This window comes from Euphorbia lathyris, chromosome 3 (genome assembly GCF_963576675.1).
Source record: "Euphorbia lathyris chromosome 3, ddEupLath1.1, whole genome shotgun sequence".
Taxonomy (NCBI): domain Eukaryota; kingdom Viridiplantae; phylum Streptophyta; class Magnoliopsida; order Malpighiales; family Euphorbiaceae; genus Euphorbia; species Euphorbia lathyris.
The window spans coordinates 17,498,022-17,510,318 of record NC_088912.1 but is presented as its reverse complement, the minus strand read 5'-3'; the positions used below and the strand labels follow the sequence as shown (position 1 = coordinate 17,510,318).

At 36.2% G+C, this 12,297-nt stretch overlaps 1 pseudogene; it reads right to left on the bottom strand.

Annotated features, from left to right (window-relative positions):
• Positions 1 to 11,001: 11,001 nt before the first annotated feature.
• On the bottom strand, positions 11,002 to 11,612 carry LOC136222551 (disease resistance protein RGA2-like; annotated as a pseudogene).
• Positions 11,613 to 12,297: the final 685 nt, after the last annotated feature.

The following is a 12,297-nucleotide window of genomic DNA, read 5'->3' as shown; positions in this document are numbered from 1 at the left end:
CACAGCAGCTTATATTCTGAATCTTTCACCATGTGTCCCGCTGGATTACGATGTTCCAGAAAAGGTGTGGTCTGGAAAAGACTGTTCCTACAAACATCTGCGAGTGTTTGGTTGTAAAGCTTTTGTCCACATTCCCAGGGATGAAAGATCCAAGCTTGATGTCAAAACCAAAGAGTGTGTATTTATTGGTTATGGCCAAGATGAATTTGGCTATAAGTTCTTTGATCCAGTCCACAAGAAGTTAATCAGAAGCCGTGATGCAGTCTTTATGGAAGACCAGACAATTGAAGACATTGAGAAGTTTGGAAAAGATGCTTCTGGACCCGAAACCAGCTCACCAAGCCTTCAGTTAGTGCCTCCAACTACGGTGCCAAGATAGGTTGGAGAAGAAATTCAAATTGATCAACCAGAGATAGTTGCTCAAGACGTTCCCATTCAGAATGAACCAGTTGATGCTGATGAAGAAGTTCACCATCAACCACCAGTTGCAGAACGTTCTCCAGTTCGAACAAGATCCGGTAGAGCCATTCAACGTTCTACCAGATATTCTCCGAATGATTATATCCTAGTGACTGACGGGGGAGAACCAGAAAGCTTTGAAGAAGCCATGGATGATGAACACAAGCAAAAATGGTTCGAGGCCATGCAAGATGAGATGAAATCCTTGCATGAGAATAAAACTTTTGAGCTGGTGAAGTTGCCTGAAGGCAAGAAGGCTTTGAAGAACAGATGGGTGTTTAGAATCAAGAATGAAGAAGCTAACTCACAACCAAGATTCAAAGCCAGATTGGTTGTGAAGGGATATAGTCAAAGAAAAGGCATCGACTTTGATGAGATTTTCTCACCGGTGGTGAAGATGACATCCATTCGTACTGTGCTGGGGTTAGCAGCAAGTCAAAACCTGGAGGTTGAGCAAATGGATGTGAAGACTGCCTTCCTACATGGCGATTTGGAAGAAGAAATATACATGGAGCAGCCAGAGGGTTTCAAGAAGAAAGGAAAAGAGGATTATGTTTGCAAGCTAAAGAAGAGTCTCTACGGCTTAAAGCAGGCACCAAGGCAGTGGTACAAGAAGTTTGAGTCAGTTATGGGGGAGCAAGGCTACAAGAAGACTACTTCAGATCACTGCGTCTTCGTTCAAAAATTCTCTGATGATGATTTCATTATTTTATTGCTCTATGTGGATGATATGTTGATTGTTGGCAGGAACATCTCTAGAATTAACAATCTGAAGAAACAGTTGAGCAAGTCTTTTGCCATGAAAGACTTGGGGCCAGCAAAACAAATTCTTGGCATGAGAATTATTCGAGACAGAAGCGCCAAGAAGATATGGTTGTCGTAGGAGAAGTACATTGAGAAAGTACTTCAAAGGTTTAATATGGATAAATCTAAAATGGTTAGTTGTCCTCTTGCTAATCATTTTAAACTCAGTTCCAAACAGAGCCCTTCTACTGAGAAAGAGAAGGAAGAAATGAGCAGAGTTCCATATGCTTCAGCAGTCGGAAGTCTAATGTACGCCATGGTATGCACACGACCGGATATTGCACATGCAGTTGGTGTCGTGAGTAGATTCCTTTCAAATCCAGGAAAGGAACATTGGGAAGCTGTTAAATGGATATTCAGGTATCTTCGCGGTACTTCAAAAATGTGTTTATGTTTTGGAGATACCGAACCAGTGCTAGTTGGATACACAGATGCAGATATGGCTGGTGATACTGACACAAGGAAGTCTATATCAGGGTACCTGATTACATTCGCAGGGGGAGCTGTGTCATGGCAGTCAAGATTACAAAAGTGTGTCGCACTTTCCACGACTGAAGCAGAATTCATTGCAGCAACGGAAGCGTGTAAAGAGCTATTATGGATGAAGAAGTTCTTTAACGAACTTGGCTTCCGTCAAGAAAAATATCAGTTATTTTGTGACAGTCAGAGTGCTATTCACCTTGGAAAGAATTCCTCTTTCCATTCCAGATCAAAGCATATTGATGTGAGATATCCACTACAACAAATATCTAATATTGTGACGAAAATTCGTCTGACAAAATAATTTTTGTCACAATTAATGTACTTATTGTGGCAAAAAAATAATTAGTAAAAAAATGTGAAAATTTCAAACAAAATTATGACAATAATGTTTCGTCCAAATATTTATCAAAATAAAGCGTCAGTCAATCAATATTATGACAAAAAAAAATTGTCACACATTTTTGTCATAAATACATAAGGTTGTGACAAAAATTCATACGTAAAAATAATTTTTTTATCACAACTAATGTATTTATTGTGATCAAATAATAATTAGTAAGAAAAGGTAAAAAAAACCAAAAGAAATCGTGAGAAAAAAATATTTTGTCGAAATATTTATCACAAGAAAGTAGAACTTAATACGTATTATGATAAAAACAAATTGCCACGTCATTTTTGTCATAAATATATAAAGATGTAACGAAACATTCATACGATAAAATAATTGTTTTCGCAATTAATGTACTTATTATGACAAAAATTACAATTAGTAAAAAAAATGAAAAAACAAAACCAACTTATGACAGTAATTTTTATTAAATTTTGTTTCGGAAATCAATTTGCAAATTTTCATATTTATTTGGGAATTAGAATGTGTCAGAGATTAATATAAGATATACGATTAAGCCTTAATCATCTTGAGCTTTTAGTTCAAACGGTTCCATGACATGATATTAGAGTTGCTTGGACCAAACGGTCGAGGGTTCGAGTCCTGGCAACCTCATAAATTTGTAGAATTAAAAACACATGGCGGGTTGGGCCTGTGTTGTACACGCTGCAAGCCCAATGGGCATTTGCATGTGGGGGTGTGTCAGAGATTAATATAAGATATACGATTTAGCGGGTTGGGCCTGTGTTGTATACGCTGCAAGCCCAATGGGCATTTGCGCATGGGGGTGTGTATGTAAAATTTTTCTTACTATATTATGTAGTCACAATAAATCATATTTCACGGTTATTTAAATTTTGTCATAATAGCTAGATTAATGACAAATTATAGTTGTAACAATAATTAAAAACTAATTATGAGGTAATACAATTTTGTCACTAAAAACTTATTAAGACGGACTTATTGTGACTAGGATGGTGACAAAACACTTTGTAACAAGAAGTTTCTTATGACAAAAATATAACTTATTTTGACAAATTAAATTGTCACAACAAGCTTGAATTCTTGTAGTGATCATTGGATCAGGGATGTGCTAGAGATGAAGTTATTACAGCTTGAAAAAATCCATACCGATGAAAATGGATCAGACATGTTAACGAAAGTCTTACCAAGGGAGAAGTTCGAATACTGTCGAATGGCTGCAGGAATTATGATACCCTCATGTAATCGGGAGGGGGAGAATTGTTAGTTTGAAGTCCCAATTAAATAAGGGATCATTTGCGTAATTTATATTAATTAGAGAGTCTTTTATGTAATTTGTAAATAATAATTAAAAAAAAATGAAAATTGGACCACCAAAATTGGCGGTCCAAATAGGTGAATTTGACCACCGAAATTTCGGTGGTCAAGGAATGGGCAAGCAGCAATTGCTGCTGGCATTAATTAATGCCAGCAACAATTGCTGGCCACTCTTTCTTTCTCCTTGGCTTATAAAAGCCAAGGAGATGCTCAATATTAAATATATTGAGGGTGAGCAAGAGTGAAGAAAAGAGGTGAGGCAATTGAGCGGGTTGGGCCTGTGTTGTATACGCTGCAAGCCCAATGGACATTTGCGTATGGGGGTGTGTATGTAAAATTTTTCTTACTATATTATGTAGTCACAATAAATCATATTTCACGGTTATTTAAATTTTGTCATAATAGCTAGATTAATGACAAATTATAGTTGTAACAATAATTAAAAACTAATTATGAGGTAATACAATTTTGTCACTAAAAACTTATTAAGACGGGCTTATTGTGACTAGGATGGTGACAAAACACTTTGTAACAAGAAGTTTCTTATGACAAAAATATAACTTATTTTGACAAATTAAATTGTCACAACAAGCTTGAATTCTTGTAGTGATCATTGGATCAGGGATGTGCTAGAGATGAAGTTATTACAGCTTGAAAAAATCCATACCGATGAAAATGGATCAGACATGTTAACGAAAGTCTTACCAAGGGAGAAGTTCGAATACTGTCGAATGGCTGCAGGAATTATGATACCCTCATGTAATCGGGAGGGGGAGAATTGTTAGTTTGAAGTCCCAATTAAATAAGGGATCATTTGCGTAATTTATATTAATTAGAGAGTCTTTTATGTAATTTGTAAATAATAATTAAAAAAAAATGAAAATTGGACCACCAAAATTGGCGGTCCAAATAGGTGAATTTGACCACCGAAATTTCGGTGGTCAAGGAATGGGCAAGCAGCAATTGCTGCTGGCATTAATTAATGCCAGCAACAATTGCTGGCCACTCTTTCTTTCTCATTGGCTTATAAAAGCCAAGGAGATGCTCAATATTAAATATATTGAGGGTGAGCAAGAGTGAAGAAAAGAGGTGAGGCAATTGAGAGTTTGCCGAAGAGAGCTTTATTTGAGAGTTAGTAATTTGAGGGTAGTCTAATTATTTTCGGGGAGAGATAAAATAGTAAGATAATTATTTTGGGGTATTTTTGGGAAACACCTGAGTGCTACTATTTTAGTCTTATCTCATTGTAACTCTAGAAAGTTTCTAGAGAACGCCCTCTTTGTACGCCTACTATTTTAGAGTGGAAGAATTTACTCTCAAACTTGTTAGTGAACGTAGTCCGTTAAATTACCGGTATCATTTTTATTGATTATTTTGCTCGTCAATATTTTTACGGAATAAATTTTTCGCGTTTATTCCCAACAAAATCATCGCCATAAAACTCATTCCCCACTTCTTCTACTATACTCAATTCTTGTATTCTCAGCTCTTTCAGTGATGGGAGACATCCAAGCAGCGGAAAAATTTGATATGCTTACAAGACAACAACTGCAGCTTTACAATCTTAGTGAATATGGGATCTGCTACCCATGATGGGAAATGCTTTCCGCCAAAACCTGAAATTGAAATGATTGACGTATTTTGATGGGATTTCAAAATCAAACATTACAACCCCTAAATTTTACACTTTACTAACATAACGACATCTTTTACCATTGACCAAATAAAAAATGGTCAATGGTGAACTCAAAATGGAAAAAAAAATCCAAGAAATAAAGTTGTTTAGAATCAGATTTCTCATAGAATCACGTTTTCGCTTGTTCAAATCACCATTTTTGGAGTTTTGCCCCTCTAAACAATCACTTTTCTATCTGTTAACCAAAACAACACCTAAATAACCTCAAAACCCAACAAGAATGAAAGTTGCTTATAGTATCATTTCTGTAAGCTCTATAATGAAGGATTAGTGCTAATGCAACGGTCAAAAGGTTAAGAGGCTTTTATGGTAGTAAAAAACAAATTTCAGACACTTCTACATTCCGTTTGGAAGTTCAGAGTCAAAGAAAATAAGACCAAAGTTCAGAAACTATAGGTGTAATTTACCCCTTAAACAACACATAATGAAACCCAACTTTTCTTCATAGCAATTAGAAGATAATAATAATAATAATAAATCCCCACATATTTTCTACTAATTACGAAAACAAAAATCCTTACTTAATTAGGAGGCAACCATTGAAGCTCAACACCATACTTCCATTTCATTAATAGCAACTTGATCATTCATATTCACAACACAAGTGTAAGCAGTGAAACTAGGGCTGGGCACGGATCCTGGAGATACTGGACCGGACCGAATATCCGAAAAAAAACTCTGGAATTGGACCGGATCGTTGACTTTTTTTGGAGAACCGAACTGGATTGGACTGTTGACTTTTCGTCAAAGAACTGGAGCGAACTGGACCAAAATTTATCCAGGACCGGACCGATAACCGGATTGGATTGGATTGGATTGGACCGAACTGAAATAACCGAAAGTTTAGCAATAATAAATTTATATTTCATACATTAACTTTATATAAAGAGAAATATTATATAATATATAGTTATATATTTTGTAAGGTTTTGTAAACTAATTACAATAATATAAATTTATAATTTATTAATAAAGTATAACATTATTATATAGTCATATAAATTATCCCGATTAATTCCCGTTTATAAAATGAAATAAAAAATATTTACCTAAAAATATAGACATAGAGAATCGAACACCTAACCAAATGGAACATTGTTAATCGCCTTAACCATGTGAACCAATTCTACTTCTTGTTAACCATTTAATTTAATTAAGTAACAAATATTAGAAGTTTTAAATATTAAAATTTTTAAACATTTTATAAAATAGAATCACATGCTTCTTTTACCCATTCTCTCTGCTTCGATTTTTTTTCTAGGGTTCTATCTCCTCCACTGCACTCCATCGCCGCTACCACCTCGCACACCGCTGCTACCACCTCGCACGCCGCCACCTCCACCTTGCACAGCGCCACCTCCACCTTTTACCGATCTAAACTCTGGTAAGTTTTCTAAACTCTGAACTTTTATATTTCAATTTCTAAACTTTGTGTTGTGTACATTGTGTAGATTTGAAGTTTTATATGTTTTGTGTTATATTTGAAGTTTTATATGTTAGGGTATTAGATATAGTTCTTAATTAATTCACAGAAGCTTCCTCTCATGGAAAATCAATTAGGAAAATTTTCAGCCATGGAAAATTTTCTAGACAGCCACTCCCACCTTTCCCATCTCATCACCTCTTGTTCAATCGGGTATTATAGGGTCTTATAGCTGAAAAAGCTTTGCTTAATCTACCAAGGAAGCACAACATCAATCTGTGACTGAGATACCGATATTGATGAATTGAACCTATAGAAATGCAGCTATCATTGCCTACCCCATCCGCCCTTAGTCAAATAACCAAGAATCAAAGAAATTTGATCATCCAAATCTTCTATGAATAATTAGAAAGTGGACAACTTCTCTATTAAAAGCAGATTGTTGATCACTTGTTAAGAATTCATAATTATCAATGACATCTTATTCTTCAAGTGATTGTGAAATATCACTGAAGAAGAGAATAGAGATTACAATAAATATCATGAAAATCCTCAATTGGATATCTAAGGTTTTTTTAACCGAATCAAATGCACTTTGGTAAGCATATTTTTTTCCTTTTACTTTTTGCTAGTGTGTTGATTAATTTTATTGAAGTGAAAGCTAATTAATTTAACATTTGTTGATTCACTAATATAGTAAATTTTATATGTTTAGGTTGATGTTTGGCTTTTACTACCTTTGCTTTGGAAAACAAGGAATTTGTTGTGTTAAGAAGATTCAATTACAAATTGAGATGATGATTAGAGAGATCTTGCTAATGAAGTGTTGTCTTTTTTGAATTAAAGGTTGTTTGTTTTTATGGATTTGTTATTTTGTAACTTTGTTTTTGTGGGGTTTTTTAGCCTAATTGTCTACCATAACTTTAATACTTTGATTTTGTGAGGTTTTTTTAGCCTTATTATCTACTGTAACTTTTAATAAATGTTGTTCCTAAAAAAATATCATTTATTTCAAGTTATGTAAGATAATAAAATTTTATATTTTATTATCTTGTAAATTAAACTTTTAATTTATTTTTTAGGACTTAAACTATTAGATATTTATCTGAATCACCGAAAAATTATATTGGATTGGACCGGAACCGAATCTCCGAATCCCCGAACTGGACTGGACTGAAATTTTGGGGCAATTCAATTCTGGAGATTTATTCTTTCAATCCAATCCTGGAGATTTCCTTTTATTAACCTCCGAATTTCAATCCAATACTGGAGATTCATGAATCCCCGACTTGGACCGAACTGTGCCCAGCCCTAAGTGCAACCTCCATTTCTCACCTTACTGAAGTGATTACATAGTAGCTCTCTCAAGGGACCTGTGGAATTGTATGTTTTACATTAGATATCTAAAATATTATTGCAACAGTTTTCATCTAATTAAGGATCTTGAATAGAAACAGATATGAACTAGAGCTTTCAATTACTTACCAAAATCTTATAGGAAATGATGGGTCCATATTCTCCTTTGTCTTTTGAGCACCAATCTTGTAGATGAGGACAATCACTAATTTCTAAATATTCAAGTGCGGGAGGGAGGCTCTCAACAGGAAAGGATTTCAGTTGAGGGCATTTTCGGATGTATAATTGTTGAAGAGAGGTGAGGCTTTGGATACCGCTGGATATGGATTTCATATTCTCGAAATCAGAGATACAAAGATGAATTAAACAAGTCGGAAGCAGTAATCCGTCATTATCTGGAAAGGAAACCATGTCTGCATTTGATCTTATCGTGAGTTTTGTAAGAAAAGTGAGTGTGTTGAGTCCCCACTCTACCATTGACTGACTCAGCCTTTCACAATCATAAATAAAAAATTTAGTTAGCTTTGGAGGTAAGCACCCTTCTAGAGACGATATTTCTGCATGTGCTATTCTCAGACTTTGAAGAGAAGTGAGATTTTCCATCCGATTGGGTAAAGACCTCAATTTGTAGCAGCCGTAAATTTTCAAAGAGACAATAGAGGAGTTAGGCAATCCTCTTTCTGGAAATGATTCTAATTCATCACAACCCACTATTGATAAATGTTGAAGATGGTCGAAGCTTTGCATATGATTGGTTAAAGAGTTGAGTCTTTTATAGTAGGAAAGTTCTAAAGAGATAAGAGTAGCGATGTTGGGAAATTCCCTCTCAGGGAACGATTCTAATTCAGCACACTCACTAATAGTCAATTTTGTGAGATGAGAAAACCCATAATGGACTCTAGTAATTGTTTTCCCCCCTTCACAATTTCAAAAAACTTGAGGGAATTGGTAAAGTTGCCGTTTGGAGAGCAGCTCACAGATTTACATCCGTGAACTTTCATTGTCTCAAGACTGGGCATCTCGCTATCGCAAAGGACCTCCAATAAAGGGCACTTACCAATGACAAGGCTTTTGAGAATGTACAAGCCACCATTTGTCAACTTAAGGACCTCTAATAAAGGGCAGCGACCAATGGAAAGATTTTGGAGACTGTTGAGGCCATTCGGGAGCTCCTTCAATCCCTTGCAATCTGATAGGTTCAAATCTTCTAGGTTCTTGAGAGGAAAAAACGCTCCCTCTACATTCACCAATGACACAAGCTCATCGCACATTGAAATTTTCAAATGCTTTAGACTGGTGAGATAGTCAAAATCAGTTCCATCAGCCCATAGGCATTTCAGTTCATGACATTCGCTAATCTCTAACCTTTCTAGAGCGGTCATAGCTTGTAGGCAACTTTCAGCTAACAAGCAAAGACCTTCCATTCTTACAATTTTCAACTCAGTGAGACATGGGACATTAGTCAGGTTTCTCAAAACTGCTTCTCGACATCCAACAATATAGAGCTTTTTAAGAGATGGAAGCACTCTAGGTAAATCAGTTAACTGTTGACAACCTGAAATTTCAAGTTCTTCGAGGGAAGGAAGGAAGTTTGGCAACTTCCCTACAAATTTAGGACAGTATTTAATTATAAGCTTACGAAGCTTATGGAATCTTCCCACAGAATCTTCATTTAGACAAGTAGGCCAGTGCTTCCACTCTGACATATTTTCTATCTCTAGAGACTCCAAACAAAGAAATGAAGAATCATCGCCACAAAACTCGCTTCCCACTTCTTCCACCGCACTCAATTCTTGTATTCTCAAATCTTTCAGTGATGGTAGACGTCCAAGCAGCGGCAAAAATTTGATATGCTTACAAGACAACAACTGCAGCTTTACAATCTTAGTGAATATGGGATCTCCTACCCATGATGGGAAATGCTTTCCGCCAAAACCTGAAATTGAAATGCTTGATGCATTTTGATGTCGCTCTAGTGATTTCAGAGTCTGCTCATCCTGAATATTTGATATTACAAGTGGATGATGATAATTCCATTCCAAGTATAATTGGAGGAGTCCGGGCGTCTCCTTAATAAGATTCCCATCCTTAATATCATCCACATTCTTTAGCTCTTTAATCTCAAGCTTCCCTGCTAATTGAGAAAGTTTCTTCAACTCCGATATCTTCAGCCCATCATTCCCTTCTCCCACTATGAACTTGCTCAATGTGCACAAACTTGTCAGATTACAAATTTGCAATGGCATCCTTTTCAACCGCCATGTATCACTAATAACAAGATACAACAAGTTGGTTAAATTACAGATGCTATTGGGTAACTCAATAAGCTCACGACAATTGTGCAGCTTCAATGTTTCCAAGTGAAAGAGTTCACCAATTGATTCTGGCAACTTTCTAATATTAGTGTAAGACAAGTCAAGGTACCTTAATTGCTTCAATTCACCAATATAACTAGGCAACTCCTCAATTTCATAATGTGTTAGAGACAGTACCCTTAAGCATTTCAACTTTGGCAGAAGATCGTACAACACCTTTCTACTTATATAGCTTGTACTATAATAATTAGACTGTTTTAGAGACAAAAATGTCCTCAACTTCTTCATCTTGTAAAAACATTCAAATTTTCGAGAAACGTTGTAGTCTCGAGGAATGAACGATGAATGTCGAATGTATGCATATGACTCCACACCCCCCGTCTCATTGTCAACCAAGTGAAAACAAGTGTCTCTACTAACAAATTGAGCAAGATCATGGATAAGATCATGCATCACATATCTTGATTTGTCATCATTAGATTGTTGAAAAAATGATCTTGACAATAATTCATCAAAATATTGATGACCTAAATCATTCTTTTGCTTCACGTTATTAGTCCGCTGACACAAAAAACCCTCTGCCATCCATAATGAAACCAATTCATTCCTATCAAACTCATAATCCTTGGGAAAAACTGAACAATACCCAAAACATCGCTTCAAGGGAGGAGGGAGATGGAGATAGCTCAGCCTCAAGGCAGGAAGAATATTGCTTTTATTGTCTGGTAAATCCCATATCTCACTCTTCAGTACTTCCTCCCAAGCATTAGTGTTGGATTTACCTCTTAGAAGACCTCTCGAGTGCTTTAGCTGCCAAAGGTAATCCCTTTCATCTTTTGACAATCTCTTTGCCTATTGCTTCTACATCCATGTGATGATCAAAGTTTGATGCTCCTAAAGCATGTTGGCAAACACACATACAAGCATTCATCATAGGACAACTCTTTGAGTTTATGAGCGGTAGTAAAAGTACCTGTCACCGATGAAACTTAATTTAGTGTTCATTGTAAGAAAGCTATTTGAGATGTTAAATTAATTAATCAATTGATTACCTGCTGTCATATCTGCAACATTTTGAAGGCGAGTTGTGATGATAATTCTGCTTCCTGGAGCTCCTGCTTCAAAGGGACCACATAAAAGAGTCCAATCCTCATACTTCTCAGACCAGATATCATCCAGTACAACTAGAAACCTTTTTCCAGATAACTTCTGCTTTAATTTCACTTGTAATGAATCTAGATCCTTCTCATCATTGCTTTGAAGGATTGTTTTGGTGATCCTGAAGACATCAAAATCTTCACCAACACAAACCCAAGCTTTGAAATCAAACTGAAATGAGGTGTCATTGTAAATAAGCTGGGCTAAAGTTGTCTTGCCGACACCCCCCATGCCAATTATGGGAACAACAACAACATTAGCATCAAACCTTTGCTTCATTTCGACCACAAACCTTTGCTTCATTAACCAACGAGGTTGAGGGTGTCTGTCACTCTCTTCGGTGATCCTCCTCCTATTGGAATCCCGAAGATTCAGGACATCTTTTTGTTTGATAATTTCATCTAATCTTGCTGTAATCTTGTCTACCTTCAAAATCATCTCCTTATTGAACTTAACAGTTGTTGGATTCACTGCAACACAATATGAAGAAAGGAATCTGCGCACATTACTCGGACGGACTTTGTCATTTTGATCCTCCAAAATGCGCTGCTGAACCGCAGTTGCTAGTTCATCAACTACATCTTCTATGTCGTAAGCCAATTGTTTCAGATCAGTCAGCCAATTCCCCACTGGCGAACTGCTGATCCGCATCTCTGCATCGTCAAGCACAACATTAATCATCATCAGCATCTTCTCCCACCTTTTGAGTTGATCCAAGACTTGCCCTTGACCCACATATTTGAGCCAGTCAACGGACTTCAACCTGTCAAAAACCGCATCAAAGAATGCAGAAAGAATTGGACCAGCTACTACTTCCATTGCAACGATTGTTGGAGCGAGGAAGTAGAAACTATACTAGACCTGGTTTTGCTTTAAAAGAAGAAAAATAAAAACCCAAAGCGGGTGCAAATTATTC